General features: G+C 36.2%; 1 long non-coding RNA gene across 1 annotated transcript in view; it reads left to right on the forward strand.

Annotated features, from left to right (window-relative positions):
• LOC111092973 overlaps nt 1-26,628 on the forward strand; it is a 59,311-nt gene that overhangs the window by 23,007 nt on the left and 9,676 nt on the right. Inside the window, exon 2 of the long non-coding RNA XR_005380279.1 lies at nt 18,895-19,008. This is a non-coding gene — a long non-coding RNA (uncharacterized LOC111092973). The remainder of the gene's footprint in view (nt 1-18,894; nt 19,009-26,628) is intronic.

The following is a 26,628-nucleotide window of genomic DNA, read 5'->3' on the forward strand; positions in this document are numbered from 1 at the left end:
GCTGTTGGCTGATTAAGTAGGTTTATTCCATATCATATGTCAATATTTCTAGAAAATCTGGAACACTATTTCTAACCAAATTTGTATCTAATTATATTTTATGCCTTTTGGGGCATTGTGGATCAACAGATCTTTCCTTGTATTTTTTAAACCAGGTTTTATCTATCTAAACGTTTGCCAATGCCTCTGCCTCAAAAAATCAGTGATACTGTGGGAGTAACTAAACATTATTATTGGAGCTAAATGGATGTATTGGAAGGAATTTATGTGATTGAAGAAGCTAAATAGGTTATAACTTTCATCCATAATAGTGGGTTGGAAATCCAAAAATGAGAATATCATTATTGTAATACTCCAAACATTCAATTAACAAGAGACAGAAAAGATAGACTCAACGATTTCAGGTGAAGCAGTGAATTGAAAAAAATAAATGGATATTTAACAAGTAAGTGAAGAAGCTAGGAAATATGTCTTATCTTTGACTAACACCCTTTTATACATTTACCAAAAAAAGAAGCCTTCAGTTGTATTTTGAAGTACCATACCCTAAATCATTTTGTTTTACTTGTAGTCAAGTCAGTAGGACTGATTAGTGTCCTTGATTTCCCCAAATGTAGTAAAATTGCTTTAATATTTTTATTTTTATATAAAGAAAGTAGCATTTAATACCACTAAGTGCTCTGAAAATAAGGGGTAAATATATTTTTAGATGAAGTGGGTTTGAACTAACCTGCTCAAGGGAGCTGTGCTATTTAGAAATGTTTCATCTCTTTTTTCAATTTTATTATTAATATTTTCTGCTTAAATCCCTTTTTAAAACTTCAAATATTTTCAAAATACTAAATCTCTAGCTCTCAGTGTCCCTAGGGAATTACTATTATATTTGTTTAGTATCAGCAAACCTGAAGCTATTGGCTATATAGAGAGAATAAACCTCACAACACTTCAGAATGGAAACAAGAACTAGAGCCTGAAGTCTTCACCCACGCTGCAAGGCTGGACGCCACATTATTTAGACTCATTCAAAGCTAACAAGGAAACTCCAGACAAAGGTTTAAGCTTAAACTAGGTATGAAAGAATGTTTGGGTAGAGAGATTCATCTCAAATCAACCCTTTAATCTTCCATTTCAACCAATATTTACTGAATACTATGCTTATTTCTACCATGCTATCTTCTTATTTGGTGTAGCAACAGAAGATAGATGAAAAGTACAGCTCATCCCTAATCCATGCATGTCAACAAGTAATAAAAAAACATACTAATATACTAAACTTTCCTAAAAGGTGTTGAAAACTGGGATAACTCCATGCATAAATATCAATTTGGGGTTCCCTATGTCACAATACTCACAGAAACTAACTCAAAATGTATTAAAGTCTTAGACATAAGACCTGATACCATAAAATTCCTAGAGGAAAACATAGAGAAGAAGCTCCCTGACATTGGTCCTGGCAGTGATTTTTTCAGATATGATGCCAAAAGCACAAACAGTAAAAGTAAAGATCAACAAGTGGGACTTCTTCAAACTAAAATAGACAGAAAAAGAAACAATAAAATAAAAAAGGCAACCTACAGAGTGGAAGAAAACATTGGCAAACCATATATCCAATAAGGGATTAATATCCCAAATGTATAAAGAACTCATACAATTCATAACAAAAAATCATTTAAAAATGAGCAGAGAAAGTTATGCAAATGACAAATAGGCACATGGAAAGATGCTTAACATTACTAATCATCAGTAAAATGCAGATCAAAACCACGAGGAGATATCACTTCACACCTGTTAGAATGGCTGCCTTCAAGAAGACAAGAGTTAAGTGTTGGTGGGAATGTGGAGAAAAGGGAATCCTTATGCACTGTTGGTGGGGATGTAGATTGGTTCAGCCACTATGGTAAATAGTATGGATGTTCTGCATCAAATTAAAAATTCAACTACAGTAAGATCCGGCAATCCTGCATTTGGGTATATACCCACAGGAAATGAAAACAGGATATCAAAAAGATACTTGCACTCCCAAGCTATTGCGGCATTATTTACAATAGCCAAGATATATGGAGACAATCTGAGTGTCTATTAACAAGTAAATAGATAAAAAATATGATGTGTGTGTGCATGTGTGTTTGTACACACACATACATAATGAAATTTTACTCAGCCACTATTAAAAAGGAAATCTTGCCACTTGTGACAAATTGAATGGAACTTGAGGGCATTATGCTAAGTGATATAAGGCAGACGGAGAGACAAATATTGTGTAATATCACTTATGTGAAATTTAAAAAAGCTGAACTCCTTGAAACAAAGAATAAAATGGTGAGTACCAGAGCCTGGAAGATGGAGGAATTCAGGAAATGGTTAAGGGTGCAAATTTATAAGTGGTAGCTAAATAACTTTTGCAGATCTAATACACAGCAAAGTAATTATATGTCAATAATACTGTATTATAAAATTCAAAGTTATTAAAAGACTAGATGTTAATTCTTTTCACCATAAAAAAGCAATGATAATTATGTGACATAATAGAGGTATTAGCTAACACCATGGTGGTAATCCTATTTCAATATATAAATGTATCAGATCAGTGTGTTGTACACCCTAAACTTACAAAATATTATGTCAATTATATCTTAATGAAAAAATGCAAAAATAATTTAAAAAAAATTAAAGTATCACACACACAAATGTACCAACCCGTTGGAACAGATAAAATGTTTCACATATATTTTAAAATCTGGCCAAATTCATTTAACTCTAAATAATCAAAAGATAGACTTGCCCCATTCTGAGAAAAGATGTTATAAAGGATACTATGGAACCTGTGCCCTAAAAAGTCTTGTTGTCCAATAAATGATGTTGTGTGTTCACTGGAACCTTTAGTAAGAAAACCACTAGATGGTTAAGATAAAGGGGGCAAGATGGAGGCACAATTTTTCTCCCCAGTAATAAATAGCAATATAAAGAGGAAGTGCTTCTATGTTAACCAAATTTTACAATTAAATCTTTTTCTCTCTGTGACTTCTTTCCCTCTGTTTCCACAGTTTATTTAATTCGTGTCTGAACTCAGTAAAGACTCACCGCCTACTGTGGGTTAGATTAGGACCTGTCAGGTGTGCTCTTAGGATTCTGGGGTCCCTCAAATCTTTTGGAAGATCTATAAAGTCTTCTCTACTTATCTGTGTAAAGCTATAATTTCTTCATATACTTCAGCCAAAACAACATAAATCACAATACATTGAATACAGAAACTGATATTATGAGAATCCAGCTGTCTTCTATTAAGCAGGGCACAAAAGAAATTGGCAAAAATGTAAAGCAATGCTGCTCTTCTCATCTATTTTGTTGGAAAATAGTTATTTTTCAATAAAACTAGGTTAAGACGAATTTTTTTTCCAAAAAATGATGAGACCAAGATTGCATTGCAGAATCAGCTACACATTTATAAAGAATTTTATGGCACCATCTTCTCTTCAATAGATACCTCTAAGTGAGAATATCTTTTAGTCTGGAAATATTGAAGCCCCAAATTGGGCAATAAATACAATGAGTATAAAGGTGGCTTAAAGTCTATTCTAGAGAAAAGCTTTCCTGGAATATCATCAATACTAGCAAAACATAGAGCCCAGGGCAGTTGCATAGCCTGACTCTGAACCAATTTGGGAAAATAATTCCCGACATGATACTATAATTCTTATGCTTACAAGGAAAGTCTTCAGAGATAATGGAAGAGCTCTGAGGCAAGCAGAAGTCTTGGGTCACTGGATTATTTTATCTAAGAAGGCCAGGAATAGCTGCAAGCCTTTGAGAATAAAAATTTCATAGAGTTTTGATGTTGTCATCTGAAATCAGTAGGACTGGAAAATATCTCAGAATAATGCATCTTTTCCTGATACATATGTTGGAGACATACTTGAGGCACCAAGGAACGTTGCTGGCCAATAAATTTATGCGTGCCTCTACTAATACTATCTATAGGGTGTTCATTGGCTCAGACACTTAGAAGAATTAGAAAGCTCAATTATATATTTAAAAATAAATGCCACCTATCCCTGGGTTTGAATTTTATGTACCTTGACTTTTTTTGCCTGATAATTCTCCTCTGCATAAAAGAACCTGTGGACCTGCCCCCAATTTTTTTTGACTTCTCATTTGACAAATGGTACTCAATCATTTCACATGTTTTCACTTGTCTTCCTTGATAGAGTACTGCTGTCAGTGTTCATGCTTACAATTAACTTCTCTGACTTTTTGATAATCATAAATAATAGGAAGGTGAAATAGTCTCCAACCTGCTGTATCCATTTTTCCATTTGTTGAGTCAGGTCTTGAGGTGACCATAGCCTCTCCCTATGTTGCAAATAAGAGAAAGACTTATTCTTCAGTTTGAAATGACTGTCTTTATACCATCAACTGAATTCCTTCTATCTGAAACAATTTCTCACAAGTTACTTATCTTTTAGATCTTAGCTCAGATATCATTTTCTCTAGGGACCACCTTTTGATTATATCTAGAATAAGTGACATGTTCCTACTCTTCCATATGATGTAGCTGGTATAGCACTTATCATATTTTACTATTACTAATAATTTAATTAATTTATTTCTCTTCTATCGTTAAGCCCCTGAAGGCAGATATATATAGAGATAAATACCAGATACTAGTAGATACTAAATACTGTCTAGTTCTTAATCTTTACCTTAATAAATATTCAGCAAATACTTATTCAGCAAATGGATTCATGGTCAAATGGAGAGACGAATACTAGTTGACCCAAGCTACTTTCACTCAGTAGACAGTATGGACAAAGATAGAAAGTAGTATCTTGATTTGTGACCCAAGCTTTACAATGTATATTAATGAGCTTACTTACCTCTATGATCTGGACACTGAAAACTTCTATTGCCACATATATCTTAATGGGATGATATATGCATTTTTCTTAAAATCTCAGAATTATTTTTCAAAATATAAGCTGTGTGTTTTTCTGCTTTCACATATCAAAACATCTGTGGCATTCACTTTTTCCTGTAGTGTTTGTTTAACATATACTTATCAGTCATCTATAATGTGCTAGTCAAAATGTTAAGAATATTTGGTCCTGACCCTAATGCGACATATGTAATATCCAAGATAAATGAAACATAGACAATATGATGCTTATTAGTTGTTTTCAGGGAGTTCTTATTTCTAAAGTTGCATGCAATGCCATTCTGAAACTACTTGATTTAACATGTACCGAGCTAAACAGAAAAGGCAAATCCTCTATTTCCATGCAGCTAAGAAATGAGTAATGATTTTAAAGCAATGCTTAGAAGTGTAGATTCTATATCATAAAATGACCTAAATGAAACAAGAGACTTGATTGATATTATTTAAATCATCCCAAGGATGATATTCTATTTTGAACTCTGATTTTTGTAACATCTGGGACATTTTTAACTTTTCTGTATAGATCTGGGTGAGGGATTTTTCTTTCCATGTAAAAGCTTTGACTCAATTGAGCCATTCATCTCTCTTCATCCCCTTTCTTCTGTCACTAACACATTCCACAAAAGTTTCCTGGGAACAAACATTTATTAGGCACTGAAATCATAATTGTGTTAATCAATAAATATTATGTTCCAGGCACTGTGTTAAGTGCTGGGAATATAGCAATGAACAACAACAATAACAACAACAACAACACAATCCATGTTTTTAGTGGAACTGATAGAAAAAAACCTAAGTAGTGATCCTAATGTTTGAGGCACTCAGTTTGCCTGGGAAAATAATCTGTAAGGAAATCAGTAGAATATGTACAGCAGTTGGTATTTGAACAAAGTGCAATGAGAGTGTGAAATCAAGCTTAGCTGTCTTTGCCTGGGAACATAGAAAAATGAGAAATGGTTAGGGATGAGGCTCTAAAACAAAACAAAAAAAATTGAAATCAGGGCTAGAAAACTTACTGACTGGTGAACTAACTGCCTAGGAGATAGTGGTAAACTATTTGTTAGTGCAAATGGCAGCCCTTTGGGACTCTCCCAACTTCTATTCCTAGTGTCTTCCTTCATGTTTCACATCCTCGTTATAACTAACAAACCACACAAATTATTTCAAACTTTAGTAATTGATAATTCACTAAGAAAAAAAGGTATTTAATCAGAATTTGCCATGGAAACCATGATAAGCTTTTGGTTTTTATTGACCATTTTCAAGAATTCCCATTTCACATATATAAAAATGGAATAGTAATGAGGTTATGTTACATGTACAAGATCATGTAATTAGAAAGTATTGAATCCAGGGTGTAAATATAGTAAATTTGCTTCTAAAGCTTGTGCCAGCATTCTTTTCCTTCATTAGAATAATCACTCTTACTGGTGGTGTTTTAAATCTTGGACTTTCATCTTCAACTGGAATATACATCACAAGTAATTTATGATCCAGAATAACTGTTGAAGTTTTACAATCATTTATTTTTATTAGAGTAGACTTAATAGCATTTGTTTACTAACACTTGCAGTCTGGCAAATTTTCCTAAATAACGTTTAGAAGTGGAGTTCCAACAAATGGTATGGAGACGTATGGTATATGTGAACAACTCTGGATCTAGATATCTCATTAAAATTATGATTAAGGGATCCCTGGGTGTCTCAGCGGTTTGGCGCCTGCCTTTAGCCCAGGGCGTGATCCTGGAGACCCAGGATCGAATCCCACGTAGGGCTCCCGGCATGGAGCCTGCTTCTCCCTCTGCCTGTGTCTCTGCCTCTGTGTGTGTGTGTGTGTGTGTGTGTATCATAAATAAATAAATAAATAAATAAATAAATAAATAAATAAATCTTTTAAAAAATTTTAAAAAATGATTAAGCTTGTACACACACATATATATGTAATTTCATTCCAGTATAATTAATTACATGTTATACATGTATAGATACACATAGATAATTTTAATTCCAGTAATTAATTTAATTCCAGTATAATTAATATATAGTGTTATATTAGCTTCAAGTATATAATATATTGATTATATATATTATATATATATTATATAGAGAGATTATATATATATTATATATATATATTGATTTTTCTATCCATTACACAGTACTCATCATAGTAAATGTACTTTTGGTCCCCTTCACCTATTTCATCCATCACCCCACCCACCTCTCCTCTGATAATTATCAGTTCTCTATATTTGTTTTGTTTTATTTTGTTTTGTTTGTTCTTTAATTGCTTCTTAAATTCTACATGTGAAAAATCAAATGGTATTTGTCTTTCTCTGACTTGTTTCACTTAGCATTATACCCTCTAGATCCATCCATCTTGTTGCAAATGGCAGGATTTTAGTCTTTTTATGGCTGAGTAATATTCCATTGTGTGCATACATGTATATATGTATATATATGTGTGCGTGTATATATATACATATACCACATCTTTCTCATTCATTTTATTATTTTTTTATCTTTTATATGTATACTTAATATATATTATATATATATTTATATATATATATTTAAAGAGCACATGAGCTATGGGAAGGGCAGATAGAGAGGGGGAGAGAGTATCTTAAGCAGACTGCACTGAGCATGGAGCTGGATGTGGGACTTGATCTCACACCTCTGAGACCTGAGCCAGAACCAAGAGTCTGACATTTAACAAACTGAGACACCCAGGCATCCCTATCTATTCATTTATTTATGGACACTTTGCTTCCATACTGTGGCTATTGTTGATAACCCTGCAATAAATATATGGTGTATATATTTTTTTGAATTAGTGTTTTGTGATCTTTGGCTAAATACCCAGTAGTGGAATTATTAGGTCATATGATAATAACCTATGTATTCTATTTATAATTCTATTTATAATTTTCTGAGTAACCTCCATACTGTTTCCTACAGTGGCTGCTCCAGTTTGCATTCTCACCAACAGTGCCTGAGGGTTCCTTTTCCTCCATATCCTTTATTGTTTCCTGTAGTTTTGATTTTAGCCATTCTGACAGATGTGATGTGACCTCTCATTGTAATTTTGATTTGCATTTCGCTGACAATGAGTGATGTTGAGGATCTTTTCATGTTTCTCTTAGCCATCTGCATGTCTTCTTTGGAGAAATGTCTGCTCAAGTCTTCTACCAAGTTTTGGTTGGATTATTTTTGGGGTTTTGAGTTTTATAACCACTTTACGTATCTTGGATATTAACCCATTTTTGGATATATCATTTGCAAATATCTTCTCCCATTCTGTAGATTGCTTTTTAGTTTTGTTGTTTCCTTCACTGTGCAGAAGCTTTTTATTTTGATGTAGTTTCAATAGTTTATTTTTACTTTTGTTTCTCTTGCCTAAGGACATGAATCTAGAAAAATATTGCTACAGCTAATGTCCAAAAAATTAGTGGCTGTGCTCTCTTCTAGGATTTTTATGGTTTCAGGTCTTACATTTTGACCTTTAATCTGTTTTGAATTTATTTTTGTGTATGGTGTGGAAAAGTAGTCCAGTTCCATTCTTTTGAATGTAGCTATTTAGTTTTCCCAACACCATTTGTTGAAGATACTCTTTTTCCCATTAGATATTATTTTCTTTGTTGAAAATTAATTGATCTTATAATCATGGGTTCATTTCTCGGTTCTCTACTCTGTTTCCTAGATCTATATGTCTATTTTTGTGCCAGAACCATACTTTTTTTTATTACTATCACTTTGTACTATATCTTGAAATCTGGGATTGTGATGCCCCCAGTTTTGTTCTTATTGAAGGTTCCTTTGGCTATCTGGGATATTTTGTGGTTCCATACAAATGTTAGTATCTATTAAAATGATCATATGGTTTTTATCCTTTCTTTGATTGATGTGACATATCACATTGATTGATTTGTGGATATTGACTAACCCTTCATATGAGGAATGCATCCCTCTTGATCATGGCAAATAATTTTTTTAGTGTATTATTGGATTTTGTTTGCTAATATTTTGTTGAAGATTTTGCATCTATGTTCATTGGAGATATTGGCTTATAGTTCACTTTTTGTGGTGTTTTTATCTAGTTTTGTTTTGTTCTGTTTTTAAGATTTTATTTTTTATTATTATTTTTTTATTTATGAGAGACAGAGAGAGAGAGAGAGGCAGAGACACAGGCAGAGGGAGAAGCAGGCTCCCCGCCAGGAGCCCAAGGTGGGACTGGATCCCAGATCCCGGGATCACGCCTTGAGCGGAAGGCAGACGCTCAACTGCTGAGGCACCCAGACATCCCACTGATTCAATTTCATTGCTGGTAATCTATTCAAATCTTTTCCTCCTGATTTCGTTTTGGGAGGTTATATGTTTCTAAAAAATTTATCCATTTCTCCTAAGTTGTCCAATTTGTTGGCATATAATTTTTATACTTCCTTGCAATCATTTGTATTTCTGTATTTTTGACTGTTATTTCTCCTGTTCAATTTATGATTCTGTTTGAATCCTCTCTCTCTCTCTCTCTTTGATGAGTCTGGTTAAAGTTTATAAAATTTATGATCTTTTCAAAACACTGTCGTCTGGTTTTATTCATCTGTATTATTTTTTTTAGTTTCTATTTTATTTATTTCTGCTCTAATCTTTATTATTTCTTTCCTTCCATTTGTTTTGAGTTTTGTTTGTTCCTTTCTAGCCTTTTTAGATATGAGGTTAAGATATTTATTTGAGTCTTTTTTAATTTTTTATTTTTCTTTAAAAAATATTTACTTATTTATTCATGAGAGAAAGGGAAAGAGGCAGAGACATAGGCACAGGGAGAACAGGTTTCCTGCAGGGAGCCAGATGCAGAACTTCAACCCCTATCGTGGGATCATGCTCTGAGCCAAAGGCAGATGCTCAACCACTGAGCCACTCAGGAGTCCCTTATTTTTTCTTTTTTGAGTTAGGTTGGCATTGCTATAAACTTTTCCTTTAGAATAGCTTTTGCTGCATCCTAAAGATGTTGTACCATTGTGTTTTCATTTTCTTTTGTCTTCATGTATTTTTAAATTTACTTTCTAATTTCTTGTTTGACCTATTCATTGCTCAGTAGCACGTTATCTAACCTCCATGCATTTGTATTCTTTCCAGATTATTTCTTGTGCTTGATTTCTATTTTCATAATGTTGTGATTGGAAAAGATGTGTGGTATAACTTCAACTTTTTGAATTTGTTGAGACTTGTTTTTTGGCCTAATATGTAATCTATTCTGAAGAATGATCCTTATGTACTTGAAAAGAATGTGTATTCCATTATTTTAGGATGGAATGTTCTGAATATATCTGATACATCTGGTCCAATCTATAATTCAAAACCACTGTTTCCTTGTTGATTTTCTGTTTGAATGATTGATGGAAGTAGGGTCCCCTACTATCATTGTATTACTAGTGATCACTTTCTTTATATTTGTTATTAGATGATTTATATATTTGGTGCTCTCATGTTGGGCACATAAATATTTACAATTGTTATATCTTCTTGTTGGATTGTTCCCTTAATTATTATATAATGTCCTAAGTCTCTTGTTACAGTCTTTGTTTTAAAGTCTATTTTGTCCAACATAAATATTGCTACCTCAGCTTTCTTTTCACTTCCATATGGATGATAAATGCTTTTCCATCCCTTCACTTTTTTTTTATTTATTTATGATAGTCACAGAGAGAGAGAGAGAGGCAGAGACATAGGCAGAGGGAGAAGCAGGCTCCATGCACCGGGAGCCCGACGTGGGATTCAATCCTGGGTCTCCAGGATTGTGCCCTGGACCAAAGGCAGGCGCCAAACCGCTGCGCCACCCAGGGATCCCCATCCCTTCACTTTTAATCTGCATGTGTCTTCATGTCTGAAATGAGTCTCTTATATGCAGCAGATAGATGTTTCTAGCTTTTTAATCCATTTTTTCACCCTGTCTTTTGATTAGACATTGTAGTCCATTTATATTCAAAATAATTGTTGATAGGTGTGTATTTATTGCCCTTAATTACTTTTTTATGATTATTTTTATAGTTCTTCTCTATTCCTTTCTTCTGTTACTCTCTTCTCATAGTTTGCTAGCTTGCTTTAGTGATATACTTGTATTCCTTTCTCTATTTTTTGCATATTTATTACTGGTTTTTGACTTGAGGTTTTCATTAGGTTTATATATAATAGCTTATACATATAGTAGTCTATATTACAAAGTTGATAGCCACTTAAGTTTGAACTCAATGACACCATCCAGCTTAATATCATTCACATTATAGTGATCCCAGAATATGAAGAGAGAGAAAATGGGACAGAAAACATATTGCACTGCTGAGGATTTACCCCAAAGATACAGATGCAGTGAAATGCCGGGACACCTGCACCCCATGTTTCTAGCAGCAATGTCTACAATAGCTAAACTGTGGAAAGAGCCTCGGAGTCCATCGAAAGATGAATGGATAGAGAAGATGTGGTCTATGTATACAATGGAATATTCCTCAGCCATTAGAAATGACAAATACCCACCATTTGCTTCGATGTGGATGGAACTGGAGGGTATTTTGCTGAGTGAAATAAGTCAATCAGAGAAGGACAAACATTATATGTTCTCATTCATTTGGGGAATATAAATAATAGTGAAAGGGAATAGAATGGAAGGGACAAGAAGTGGGTGGGAAATATCAGAAAGGGAGACAGAACATGGAAGACTCCTAACTCTGGGAAACGAACTAGGGGTGGTGGAAGGGGAGGAGGGCGGGGGGTGGGGGTGAATGGGTGGCGGGCACTGAGGGGGGCACTTGACGGATGAGCACTGGGTGTTATTCCTGTATGTTGGCAAATTGAACACCAATAAAAAATAAGTTTATTATTAAAAAAGGAAGAAAGAGGGATCCCTGGGTGGCGCAGCGGTTTAGCGCCTGCCTTTGGCCCAGGGCGCGATCCTGGAGACCTGGGATCAAATCCCACGTCGGGCTCCCGGTGCATGGAGCCTGCTTCTCACTCTGCCTGTGTCTCTGCCTCTCTCTCTCTCTCTGACTATCAAAGAAAGAAAGAAAGAAAGAAAAAGAAGAAAGAAGAAAGAAGAGAAAAGAATAGAAGAGAGGAAAAGAGAGAAAAAGAAAGAGAAAGAAAGAAAGACAGAAGACAGAACTAGAAAAGAGTAACTAACAAGAGAAAAGAAAGAACGACAAGAAGACGAAGCAAGAAGAATTAAGCTCAGACAGATATAAGAAACGATCAGCCGAAACGACCACGAAAACAAGAAAGAAAGAAAGAAAGAAAGAAAGAAAGAAAGAAAGAAAGAAAGGAAGAATTTATTTGAAGAAATAATAGCTGAACATCTCCTGATTCTGGGGAAGGAAACAGAAATCCAGATCCAGGAGGCAAAGAGATCCCCAACAAAATCAAGCCATGGAGGTCCACACTAAGACACATAGTAATTAAAATGGAAAAAGAAGTAGTGATAAAGAATTTTGAAAGCAACAAGAGAAAAGAAAACGTTTACAGTCAAATTTTCAGCTGTGATTTTGTTCTGTTATTTCCTTTAGGACATATTCCTTTGTGTCCTCATATTGTACAACAATCTGTGTTTGTTTCTATGTGTTAGGGAAGTCAGTTATGTGTCCTGCTCTTGAAAATAGTGGCCTTATGAAGAAGAGGTCCTGGTGTGTCCTGTAGTACAATGCCCTCTGTTCCCCAGAAGCTGGCACTTCAGGGGTGTCTCCTGCATGTGTTGGGTATACCCTACTGTTGCGGTTAACCCATGTGTACCTTCAGTCCACTTGTCTACAATGGCTCTCTTTGCCTTTTGTGAGCACGGTTTGCTCCCTGTGTTGTTAGTGGGCCAGTCTGGGGACACTTTTTGCTTGAGGTGAGTCAGACCAGTGTTTGCCAGAGCTGTAGTAGCTCCAAACTGCAGGATGCTTTCCCTGTATTGTCCCCTGAGAAACTTTCAGACCAGGTATCTGCCCCCAGCCCACTGCTGGGGCTGCATTTAGATGTGTGTGTGGTTATCTTCCCCTCTTGCTGGGGCAACAGTCACTTTGAAGGGATTCTGACCTCTGTCAGGGCTACTTACATAGTGCCAGGCTTGTGGCACCGCTTTGGATGAACTCCTACTAAGGGTGTGTTGGGAGTGGGGAGATTCACAGGAGAATACAGGGTTGGGGCATGTGGTGCCAGCAAGTTCCACACCAGTGAGTTGCAGATCTGTAGCTGCCTGGGATGAAGAGGGTGAATTTGTAGAAGTGTGCAGGGATTTGCTGTTAGCAAGCTAGGTGAAAAGTGTTTGTACTGCATGCTAGTTCCAGCAGGTGTCTGTATATGTAGGCCAGGGCAGGTAGAAATGGTACCTTCCAGCTCCTTTGTTCTTAGAGAAGTCTCCCAAAGATATCTGCCCCTCTAGGACATGTTCTGAGATTAGTTAAAAAATCTCCATCCTGTATACCTCAGGAGTTTTTAAAACTGCTGCTTCTATGCTCTATCTCAGTGGGATTATTTTGTTGTACTGTCTCCTTAAGGACAGGGGCTCAGTTTTTTTTCCACCCTTCTGGGTTTCCCAGAGCCAAGCTTGCTGATTTTTAAAGTTCCACATATTAAGCTCCACTGATTATAAGAACACACAAAATTAGGTCCCTCTGGTTTTCAAAGCTAAGTATTATGGGATTTAGCTTCCTGTTGTGGCTCTTCTATGGCTGGAGTACCTGGTGTACCTGATGTGGGGTCTGCTCCTTTCTCTTCATGCCCCTGGCATCCCTCCCTCCTATAGACAGTCTCACAGGTCAGTTTGGTGCCCAGTCATGCCTCCACCCTTCCTACCTTCTTTAATGTGGCCTCTTCTTTACATGTAGTTGTGGAGAGTTGGTCCTGGCAGTTTTGGGGTCATTTTGGGGGTTATTTACACCAACGAGGGTGTTTTCTAGGTGTATCTATGGGACAAGGTGAGCCTAGGATTTTCCTACTTTGTCATCTTCTGTGCAAAAATATGACTAAGTTCTAATTGCACAAAGCCACTGGGAGCCCATAGAAATTGTTGGATTTAAAAGTGAAATTTTAGGGCATCTGGGTGGCTCAGTGGGCTGGGGGCAGATACCTGGTCTGAAAGTTTCTCAGGGGACAATGCATCTGCCTTTGGCTTAGGTGGGGATCCAGGATCCTGCTTGAAGTTTCACATTTGGCTCCCTATAGGGAGCCTGATTCTTCCTCTGCCTATGTCTCTGCCTCTCTGTGTCTCTCATGAATAAATTAAAAAAAATATTTTTTAAAAGTAAAAGTTTGTAGGAATGTATATTGGAAGGTACTGAAGACATTTCTAATGAGGTTGAGTTTGCAAACTACATGACAAAGCAAATTAATAATTATATATTGTGTAAATAGATGATTATCTATAGATAGATAATCAACCATTTCTCTTCTAATGTACATCCTCTTTTTTAAAAAAAGATTTTATTTATTTATTCATGAGAGACACAGAGAGAGAGGCAGAGACATAGGCAGAGGGAGAAGCAGGCTCCATGCTGGGAGCCCAATGTGGAACTCAATCTCAGGATTCTAGGATCACAACCTGAGCCAAAAGGCTGTCACTCAACCACTGAGCCACCTAGGTATCCCTACATCCTCTTTTTTTTTTTTTACTAAAACTTTACTGTGCTGATCCAGTAACAAGGTACTATGAAGACAATCAAATACATGAAAATGGAAAACAGAAATGCACGTTGTATCATTTAAGATAAAGACCAGTGATGTATATATGTATACACCTTGGTGTAAAAGCATGCATTATACATAAGCTTTAGCACTGGATGGGTTTTTAAGAAGTCAAAGCCAAGACCTTCTCTTCATCTGTCTGGAAACCAATGTCATGAGAGGGCCACATACTTTGCTAGAGATCACACTACTATTGTCCTTTGTTGCTTTTACCTGCTAACCTAATACTAATCTAGTACTAATACTAATATATACCATATTTTGAGAATGTTTTAGATGCCAAGCACTGTGAAAAGTACTTTACATATGTTATCTCAATTTTTCTGTCACTCTATAATGTAATGGTTTTATAGAGGAGGAAGTAGAGGAAGAGAGAGGTTACATCATCAGTCTACATGGGGATTGGTACTTAGATGAAGGTGTCACAAAGGATTATGTCATGCTGTTACCTTTCTATCATTAGAGGAAGAAAGAAGTACAGGGTGCAACTACAAAGCATTTTACAATGTCAGTTCACTGGTACTGTTTATACTCCCCCTTTGACTTCAGATGTGAGAAATAAATTGTCATTCAATACTCATAAAACTCCAAAACATGTGATGGAAATAGCCACCTTGCCCAGTGCCAGATGTTTCCTGGGTCCTCAAAAATGTCAGCTCTTTCTTTATAGTCCTTATTACCGGTGTACAAATGAAAATATCTTTCTATTTCAATACGTGGTACTCAGTTCCAATCTTTATTGAATGCTTTCTTGAGCCAAAACTTGTACTTGTCAGTAAGAATAAATGAGATTGTAAACAAAAATGAATAAACTTGTTTATTGTTTCATCAATTCTGTCAATATATTAGGAGGCATAAAGCCTTATAAAAATGCCTGACAATCTAAGCAAAATATGCCAAAAATCCATACACACTGGATATAGAATTTCAGTTATGCAAGATCTAGAGATCTCTTGTACAACATAGTGCCTATAGGTAACATTATTGTGTTGTGTACTTAAAACTATTTTAAAGAGAAAATGTCATATTATATTCTTATTAAAAAAATCCAAAAACCCTTAAGGAAGCACAAGAAAACTTTTATTGACAGGTATGTCTATTACCTTGGTTATAGGGGTAGTTTCACATGTGTTTTCAGATGTCCAAACTCATCAAATCATATATGTTTAAGATGCTCAGGCTTTTTTTGTACATCAGCCATATGTCAATAAAGTTGCTTTTAAGAAAGAAATTTTCTTATTTCATCTGAGTTGTCAAACTTATTGGCATAATACTGTTCTTAATATTACTTTGTTTTCCTTTAAATGGCTGTCAAATGGATAATGATGTGTCTTTTATTCTTGATTTTGACTAACTCATGTTTTCTATTTTTTGTTGACCAGGTTAGCTATAGGATAGCAATTTTTATCCATCTTCTTACAAAAACAACTTGGTTTTTAATTTTACCTGATGTTTGTCTCTCATATCATTGATTTTTGCTCTAAAGTGTATTTCTTTTCATTTATTCATTTTAGGTTTAAATTGTTTTTCTTTGCCCCCCCCATCTTAAGGTAGAACTTTAGATCACTGAATGTAGCTCTTTCCTATTTTCTGATATAATCATCACAACTCTAATTTTCTTCTAAGAACTATTACAAATGCACCTCACAAATTTTGATATATTGTGTTGTCATCATTCAGTCCAAAACACTTTCTAATTTTCTTTTTTATTTCTTCTTTCATTCATGGACCATGAATGAGTGTGTTGCTTTGTTGTAGTTTTGGAGATACTCTAGAGATTTTTTTGTTCTTGGGTTTTAATTTAATTTCAGTGTAGTCAATGTTCAGTATTGTAGTTCAATCCTTTGAAAAATTTTAAGACTTGTTTTATGGCTCTTTATGTCATTATAGGTGAATATTTCATGTGCATGTAAAAAGAGTATTTATTTTTCAGGACTTAGATGTAGTAATCTATGAATGTCAATTAGCTCATTTTAGTTGAAGGGGTTGTTCAAAACTTCAATATTCTCACTGAGTTATTATTCTATCAATTACAGAGGAAAAGATATTACAGCTCTATTTATAACATAGATTTGCTTATTTCTCCCGTTGGTTTTGCCAATTTTTGCTTTTTAGATTTAAAGCTCTATTGGATGTATACTCACTTTGATTGGTTGTGTCTTCTTGATCAATTGACACTTTGGTCTTCCTGAAATGTCCCATTTTGTCTCTGGTAATACTCTTTATCTTGAAGTATATCCAAATTCTTATGCTTTGTACTGTCATGGTTTATGTTTTTCTTTTATTCACTTTCAGCTTCTGTCATATTTTATGTGTATCTGCTTTTTTATGCAGTCTAAGAATCTTTGCCTTTATAGTCGGTCTTTTCTTTTCCTTCCAGTCTTATAATCTCTGCCTTTCACATAAAATATTTAGTCTCTTTGCATTTAATGTAATTACTGATATGGTTATTTACCATTTTTCTATTCATTTTCTATTTGTCCTATTTGTGTTCTCTCTTCCTTGTTAATTTTTGGCTAATTGTGTGTGCTTTTTGCATATCACTTAATCTCAAGTGTTGAAAATTGTTTAATTATTATTTTTAATTTTATTTATTTATTCATGAGAGATACAGAGAGAGAGAGGCAGAGACACAAGCAGAGGGAGAAGCAGACTCCTCATGGGGAGTCCAGTAAGGGATTCAGTTCCAGGACCCCAGGATCATGACCTGAGCCAAACGCAGACGCTTAACCACTGAGTCCCCCAGGCGCCCCTTAAATTATTTTTTTAAGATTATTTACTTTAGAGAGAGAGAGGGGGAGAGAGCACACACATGTCCAGGAGGGGCAGAGGGAGAGGAAGAGAGAGAGAATCTCAAGTCAACTCCACGCTAAAGTGCAGAGCCTGTTGTGGGACTTGATCTCATGGCCCTGAGATCATGACCTGAGCTGAAACCAAGAGTCAGATGCTTAACCTGACTGAGCCACCAAAGCACCCATCTTGTGTATTACTATATAGTTTGCATTGATTTTTAGTGGTTCCTCTGAAGTATATATATGTGTGTATATACTTTTCTTTTCTCATCCTATCTTTAGATAATACGCAAACAATATTACGATACTACAACAGTGCTCCTACGCTTCATGCTCTTGTTTTCATGTATTTAAATTCTATATCTTATCAGCTCCATAATACATTTTTATTGCTTTTAGCTGTTACATTCAACATTCAATAGTCTTTGCAAGATCTTAGAAGTTGAGTGTTGTGAGTCTAAAAAATATATCTTTTGTTTATCAGTCCAACTCCCAATTTCTTGCACTGTCATACACTGAGAACATTCATCTTATAAATCATTGAATTTGAGTGAGGTTTGGTTACAGTTTTGATTGGACAAATTTTATCCTTAGATTAAGTGCATTAAATGTATTTGACTTCTTCTAGAAGGGCCTTGGGACCAAAGATCATAAGTTTTCTAGATACTCAGACTGTGATATTTCAAGTTTTATAGACTTCAAAACTGTGAAACTGCTAGATTTTTAGATGTCTAGACCTTAGATATTTAGGACACTTTTTGGTTTTGAGACCATGAGTTTGCAAAGCTTGGGGATTGTGACACTGTAAGACTATGATTTCTGGAAACATTAATATTGCAATACTGTGGAATGTGTGACTGTAGAACCATGAGATTCTGAGGTTATGTGAGTGTAAATCCACAATACTACAAGATTTTGAGATTATGACAATTTGAAACTCTGTACTGGAAAATTAAAAGATCTGCTTTTCAGCTTGCCTCCATATCTGCTTACTCCTAAAAAGTTTCCTTGTAAGATAATTACTAGACAGAATAGTTTTGCATTTTATTCGAAATCTACAGGCTAATATACATACATGTTCATCAAAAGTTCAGTTGGTGGGGTGCTTGGGTAACTTACTTAAATATTTTACTCTTAATTTTGGCTCAGGGCATGATCTCAGAGTCATGGGATCAAGCCCGGCATTTGACTCCACACTCAGTGTGGAATCTGCTGGAGATTCTCTCTCTCCCTCTTCCTCTGCTCCCCCCTCTATTTGTGCTCTCTCTGTCTTTTAACACAATCTTTAAAAAAAAAAAATGTTTAATTGGCTATAGACTTGCCTTTCCTTCAGTTCCCACATTAGCAACTGGCCCCAAGCATGAAAATCTCTTTTGTATTACTCATTTAGTATCACCAGGGACTAACCAAGAAGCTCCAAATAAGCCACAATAACCCAGTTTTCCATCCCTGCTTGCAGGTGCTGCTTACTATCAGAAAGTAAAGCCAGATGTCAGAATCCACGAGCTCCAACTAAGTCCTCCTGACCCAGTTTTTGGCCCACTTGATCCAGTTCAGATGAGGTAACCCCCAGGTGAGTTCAAGATTATTACCATCTAATTGTCAAAATGAAAAAAAAAAAACACACACACACCTAGCAACCCATGACAGATCTGACTGTGCCCCTTTAAGAGAAGAAAAGAGGTGGCACTCTAATTTGAAGAAACCTCCTCCCCATTCCCTGAAAAACCCTGACACCATCTTGCTTATCAGCCCCTTAATTACTCTAAATCCATAAAACACTGACCATGAGACCTAATGGAGAGAAGGTGACTTTAGAGCATGAGTCCCCTTCTCCATGTTCTGGCCATCGAATAAATTATCTGCTTGCCATCAAATACTGTTTTGTTAGTTGGATATTTGGTGAATGGTACTGAATGGGGCAAGAACCTATTACTGAGGCAACACTAGGAAAGCTTTATCACTTTATAGAGTTCCATTTTCTAGATGGTTATTGCCCTCTGGTCTCAATGACATTAAAGAAAAATGTGATTTTTTTTCTGTTATTTCCTGACAGTTTGATCTTTTATATTCTTCTATTTGTTAACCATAAGTTGAACTTTCATTGAGTTCTTAATTTCAGTTATTAGGGTTTTTAGCTTCCATTTGATTTGGTTTTATAGTTGCCAGTTCTTTGCCAGAATTCTCTCCATCTTGTCATTTTACTTCTTGAGCATATTATTAATCGTAATTATTTGAAAATAATTGTTTGACAACCGCAAAATCTGGATCCCTTCTGATTCTATTGAATTGTCTACTTTTTCACTCACTCTTGGTCAATCATGCTGTTTTACATGCTTGCTGCAACAGTTGCTGAGCTATTACTTCTCAGCCTCAAAACCCACTGTTCTTTGCTCTTAGAGTGGGAATCTGCAAAAAACATTTTGGATTTGCCTGCTGACTTCCTATGTGGCTTTAACCATAAAGGTACTAGAGGGAGATTGGAAGGTTGGATGGAAAAGAAGGTACTTTATCTTTCAAGTTTGCTTCCTGTCTGCTTCCTGTTCCTATGGCTATCTTCCCAGTGATTCTTCACTCCACAGCAGGTGTTTAAGTAGCACCAATGGAATCCAGTTTCCAGTTCTTTAGGTAAAGAACCAGCCTTAATGTGACTGCTTACAGAGTCCAGCACCAACCAGACAGGATTACCACCGGAGAAGTCTGGGTCTCAGCACCCCAAGAATCCTTCTGTAAGATCAGAGAGACCACTGATCAATTCCTTCTTAATATCCTGATTTTTATCTCTGAGAAACTTCTCTTCCAAACTTCACTAAAATAGTTCCATCTTCTTTCTCATCTTTCAGTTGTAAATAAGATAGCTGCTTCCGCACTTACTACCTAGTGACACTTTAGTGTCCTACCTTTTGCCTTTCAGTTTATAAATTTCCACTGAAAAATTCTTTATATGAAATCATTTCTATTTAAATACATTGCATGGTTTCTGCTTCCTGACTAGACTCTCACTGATACTCTTGGTTGTTTTCTTAATGGATGCTAGATATTTTGTGTTACACAATTTAGAGACAAAAGTTCAAAAGTCCTCCTTGGACTTTTGCTAGGGGAGATCTTTTAATCAAGATCTGAGCTGGTTCAAAGCTAATCTTCAGTCCTTGCAGGAGCCAGTTTGCATTTAGTTCACACTTAGATTTACAATGCAGGTTTTCAAGTACCCAGTTTGTCTCATTTGTGAGCAAACAGCCCCTCCTTTTTATGGCTTTTTACACCCAGACCTATAGACTGCCAATCATTTTAGCTCCTATTTTATGCTTAGATTTGTAGCCTCTCACTTCCTGTTTTCAGACCAGCAAATGCTCAAAGGGAGAAACAGTACCAAATGTTGGTTTCACCATTTAGGGCTTCCTTGCTTTCTGGAAGGTTAGCTCTAAAAATTCTCACTTTCTTGGTAGATCTCTGACTTCAAAAAGCTATACCACTTTGTTGTTCTTGTTGTTGTTGTTGTTCAAATAATTTAGCTTTTATCTCTGAGAAGTTCAAACTCAAATTAGCTGACATCCCTGTCCCCTTTGCATTGCCAAAGGGAAAGTGTACAAGTCCTTGTAGATTCTTTCAATTGCTCCCCTGCCCCTCTCTAATGACTTTTCCTGACAATGCTATAAGGTAAAATTTAAGGATTCCTCCCCAATACCTGACATAATACCCTGATCTTTTAAATTATATTTTCCCTAGAAGAAAACATTAAAAATTCCATCTCAATATCAAATATTTGAGCTGGATTGCTAAAATGTAGGTTAAGAATTCATGTTGTTTCTATCCTTGGATCAAGGGAGATATCAGGCTGTGATATGAAATGGTGTGAGTCTCCTTTATTTTTTGCTTTGAAATTTCTATGATAAATTTGTGTTTGCAAGGATTTATAATCATCACCATAACCTCAAATTATAAATTCAAAAGTGATTTTGAGATTAAGATCTGTGTGCATATATCTGTGATAATCAGAAAATAGTTTTAAGAGAGAGATACAAAGTGGAATGGGGGTTGCTAGGGATTCAGGTGGTGGAAATCAGGGAGTTACTGTTCACTGGGTTTAAAATTTTAGTTATGCAAGATAGGAAAGTTCTAGAGAGCTGCTTATAGTTAACCTTATTTGCTTATAATTAAGTAGTTTTTAAGTATGTGGTGTGGTATTGTGAAGAGGGTAGATCTCATGTTATATCTTTACTTACTATAATAATAAAAAATTTTTTAAAACCCACCACATGAAGATGCATACACACACACACACACATGCACACATACACAACCTGAAAAGAAATATAAAACAGAAGTTTTCCAGAGGGTTTTCTATTTGGTATTATTATAAAAAATTTTTTTTCATGGCCATTTGACATATTTTCTTTTCTAACTGTTTAGCCATAAACTTACTTTTAATATAAAGAGAGAGAGAGAGAGAGAAAGAGAGAAAGGCAAAGGGGCTCTCTTTAAGCTATCAACTTACCATCTATTTAGCAAATTCAAGTTGCAACAGCTTCATTAATAATTACAATATTCCCTCTATATCCACTTACACACCTTGTAGCCACCTTCATCCCGGTTTCTTCTCTCTGATAGCATAGAATATGTGTTTAAGTAGATTCATTAAGTAGATTCAGTCTTCTGCATGTCCCCTTGACAGAGTCAAGGCAAGCCAGTTGTAAAGGTGATATTTGTTGGCAAAGGAGAGAGCCCATAATTCACTGGGGTGAGAGTGTAGAACAGTGTGGCCATTCTAGAGAGCATCATAGTAGTCCTTAGTCAAATTAAGTGTGCAGAACCCTATGACACAGCAATCCAAGTCTTACACAGGTTCGTAATGAGACATGGATCAGGATACTAAATGCTGGAGGCAACCCATTATTTAAAGACAGGACGACCATGATGTGGAATATTTTATTGCAAGTAGAAGCAAAAATCACATACACATAATCATACATACATAATAAAAATGAATTATCTTAAAAACAGTGCTAAGAATAAAAATTATAAATAGAATAGAATATTTCAAAAATAATTAAAATTAAAAGCTTAAAAATACCTTCCAAATGCATGTCCTGTACAAGAATATGTAGAGATTCACAGATATATTTAGAACCTATTAAAATAGTGGCCTGTGGCTGGGAGACGAACACCATTCACAATGGAGACACATGAGAAGAATAAATAAATAAACAAGTAAACAATAGAAGAACCAATAATGATGGTGTCCTGAATTAAGGGTTGTAAGTAACTTTTCATCTGTGTTGTTTTAAAAGAAAAAGAAATCTTGGGGTGGAGTCTTTTGGGTTTTCTATGTAGAGTATCATGTCATCTGCAAAGACGAAGAGTTTGACTTATTCTTTGCCAATTTGAGTGCCTTTTATTTCTTTTTGTTGCCTGTGCTGAGGCTAGGACTTCCAGTACTATGTTGAATAGCCGTGGTGAGAGTGGACATCCCTGTCTTGTTCCTGATCTCAGGGGAAAGGCTCCCAGTGCTTCCCCATTGAGAATGATATTTGCTATGGGCTTTCCGTAGATGGCTTTTAAGACGCTGAGGAATGTTCCCTCTATCCCTACACTCTGAAGAGTTTTGATCAGAAATGGATGCTGCATTTTGTCAAATGCTTTCTCTGCATCTATTGAGAGGATCATATGGTTCCTGTTTTTTCCCTTGCTGATATGACCTATCACATTGATTGCTTCACGAGTGTTGAACCAGCCTTGCAGCCCGGGGATAAATCCCACTTGGTCATGGTAAATAGTCTTCTTTTTTTTATAATAAATTTATTTTTTATTGGTGTTCAATTTACCAACATACAGAATAACACCCAGTGCTCATCCCGTCAAGTGCCCCCCTCAGTGCCTGTCACCCATTCACCCCCACCCCCCGCCCTCCTCTCCTTCCACCACCCCTAGTTCATTTCCCAGAGTTAGGAGTCTTCCCCAAGATTTCTAGAACTCATACAGCAATTCAGCACTGTGGCAGGATACAAAATCAATGCTCAGAAATCAGTGGCATTTCTATACACCAACAATGAGACTGAAGAAAGAGAAATTAAGGAGTCAATCCCATTTACACTTGCACCCAAAAGCATAAGATACCTAGGAATAAACCTACCAAAGAGGTAAAGGATCTATACCCTAAAAACTACAGAACACTTCTGAAAGAAATTGAGGAAGACACAAAGAGATGGATAAATATTCCATGCTCATGGATTGGAAGAATTAATATCGTGAAAATGTCAATGCTACCCAGGGCAATTTACACATTTAATGCAATCCCTATCAAAATACCATGGGCTTTCTTCAGAGAGTTGGAACAAATCATCTTAAGATTTGTGTGGAATCAGAAAGGACCCTGAATAGACAGAGGAATATTGAAAAAGAAAACCAGAGCCGGGGGCATCACAATGCTGAATTTCAAGTTGTACTACAAAGCTGTGGTCATCAAGACAGTGTGGTCCTGGCACAAAAACAGACACATACATCAATGCAACAGAATAGAGAATCCAGAAATGGGCCCTCAGCTCTATGGTCAACTAATATTGGACAAAGCAGGAAAGATTATCCACTGGAAAAAAGACAGTCTCTTCAATAAATGGTGCTGGGAAAATTGGACATCCACATGCAGAAGAATGAAACTGGACCATTCTCTTACACCATACACAAAGACAAACTCAAAATGATGAAAGATCTAAATGTGAGACAGGATTCCTTCAAAATCCTAGAGGAGAACATAGGTAACACCCTTTTTGAATTTGGCCACAGCAACTTCTTGAAAGATACATCCATGAAGGCAAGCGAAACAAAGCAAAAATGAATTATTGGGGCTTCATCAAGATAAGAAGCTTCTGCATAGCCAAAGAAACAGTCAACCAAACTAAAAGACAACCTACAGAACGGAAGAAGCTATTTGCAAATGATCTATCAGATAAAGGGCTAGTATCCAAGATCTATAAAGAACTTATTAAACTCAACAGCAAAGGAACAAACAATCCAATCATGAAATGGGCAAAAGACATGCAGAGAAATCTCACAGAGGAAGACATAGACATGGCCAACAAGCACATGAGCAAATGCTCCACATCACTGGCCATCAGGGAAATACAAATCAAACCCACAATGAGATACCACCTCACCCCAGTGAGAATGGGGAAAATTAACAAGACAGGAAACCACAAATGTTGGAGAGGATGTGGAGAAAGGGGAACCCTCTTACACTGTTGGTGGGAATGTGAACTGGTGCAGCCACTCTGGAAAACTGTATGGAGGTTCCTCAAGGAGTTAAAAATAGATCTGCCCTATGACCCAGCAATTGCACTGCTGGGGATTTACTCCAAAGATATAGAAGCAGTGAATCGCCGGGACACCCACCCCGATGTTTCTAACAGCAATGTCCACAATAGCCAAACTGTGGAAGGAGCCTCAGTGTCCATCGAAAGATGAATGGATAAAGAAGATGTGGTCTATGTATACAATGGAATGTTACTCATCCATTAGAAACGACAAATACCCACCAATTGCTTTGACGTGGTGGGACCTGGAGAGTATTATGCTGAGTGAAATAAGTCAATCGGAAAAGGACAAACATTATATGGTCTCATTCATTTGGGGAATATAAAAATTAGTGAAAGAGAATAAAGGGAAAGGAGAGAAAATGAGTGAAAATATCAGTGAGGGAGACAGAACATGAGAAACACCTAACTGGGAAATGAACAAGGGGTAGCGGAAGGGGAGGTGGATGGGGGGTTAGGGTGACTGGGTCTGGGCACTGAGGGGGGGCATTTGGCAGGATGAGCCCTGGGTGTTATGCTATATGTAGGCCAATTGAAGTCCAATAAAAAATAATATTTAAAAAAATAAATAAATAAAAGAAAAAGAGAAAAAAAAACTCTTAAATGAACAAACAAACAATACTAAAGGAATTTGGGCCACATCTCCATTCTTATGAGGCATAAGACTACATTTTCTTTTCATGATTTTCTTAATGCATTTCATATTTGGATCCAGAGTTTGGTTCTTTTAACTGAAATATGTTTTTGCTATTATGAGTATGTTACATGAAGATAATGTGACTTAACCTTAAAGTATAGTTTAAAGTATAGTTTAGTTTTCTTAAGTGCCTAGTTCCTCTCAATCATTACAAGCAATTGCTTCTCTTTCAAATTGCCCTTGGATATGATTTTATAACAATTTTTCCAGCATCAGTACAAGTCACTGAACACAATGTCCAACAGAATTTAATTAAACATATTCAGAAGAAAGCTGGAAAAAAAAAAAAAAAGAAGGAAGCTGGGTGGTAATTTTCTTTGACCTTTCATTTTCATGACATAGCTGACACAGAGCAAATGCCACTTGAGGCCAGACCCCCTTCTTCAGTATTTATTAAGCAGTAGTCAAACCAGACCTTCTATACCTGATTATCACTGCAAGCGTTGGGACCATGGCTCATAGTTGTTTTGTGTAGGTTGTTCATGCTTCTAATATACATAGCCAAGAGGGTAATAAGAACTGAAATCCAGCTTGCATCCTGCTAATCTCGCTGTGGGTACACAGGCTACATCCTCCCAGAGTGGAAATGCCTGGCTCTGATTAATGAGAAGGGGCCATATGGACTACCAGCATCTCTGTTAGTGTCTCACATCATCCCATCCCTTTTTTGTCCGTACCTGTCTCTGAACTAAGAAGAGGAGAGAGAATCTATAGCACTTTTCTTCCCTATAGAGGGTAGAGATATTTCTCTTCATCAAAGCCAAGTGAGAGGGACCCCAAAGTCTACAAAGAAGGAGAGCTTGGAGTATCTATGGTAAGGGCACACTGGCATATCACTTGCTTCCTGGTATTGTTCAGTTGCAGAATCTGCAGGCACTGCAAAGGAATAGAAATGTTTTTTAGGTTATGGCTAGGGGCTGACCCTTGTTCCCCAGAGTTGGGAGAAGTTCCCAAAGAAACAAAGATCTGCTTCTCATCTGGAGATATTGGAAGACAGAATTGTTCAGATCAACAGAGCAAGCAGGAATCATTTTATAGTATGCTTAGAAAGAAGGGGAGAGGAACTCACACCCAACCTAATTTTCAGGCAAAGAGTGAAATCATGGCCTTAGATCAATGAGATCTCAGTTCTGATGCAGAGGCACAGCAAAACCTAGCAAACTCAAATCAACCACACAGGTGCCACTGA

The sequence above is a fragment of the Canis lupus genome, chromosome 28 (genome assembly GCF_011100685.1).
Source record: "Canis lupus familiaris isolate Mischka breed German Shepherd chromosome 28, alternate assembly UU_Cfam_GSD_1.0, whole genome shotgun sequence".
NCBI classification, from domain to species: Eukaryota; Metazoa; Chordata; class Mammalia; order Carnivora; family Canidae; genus Canis; species Canis lupus.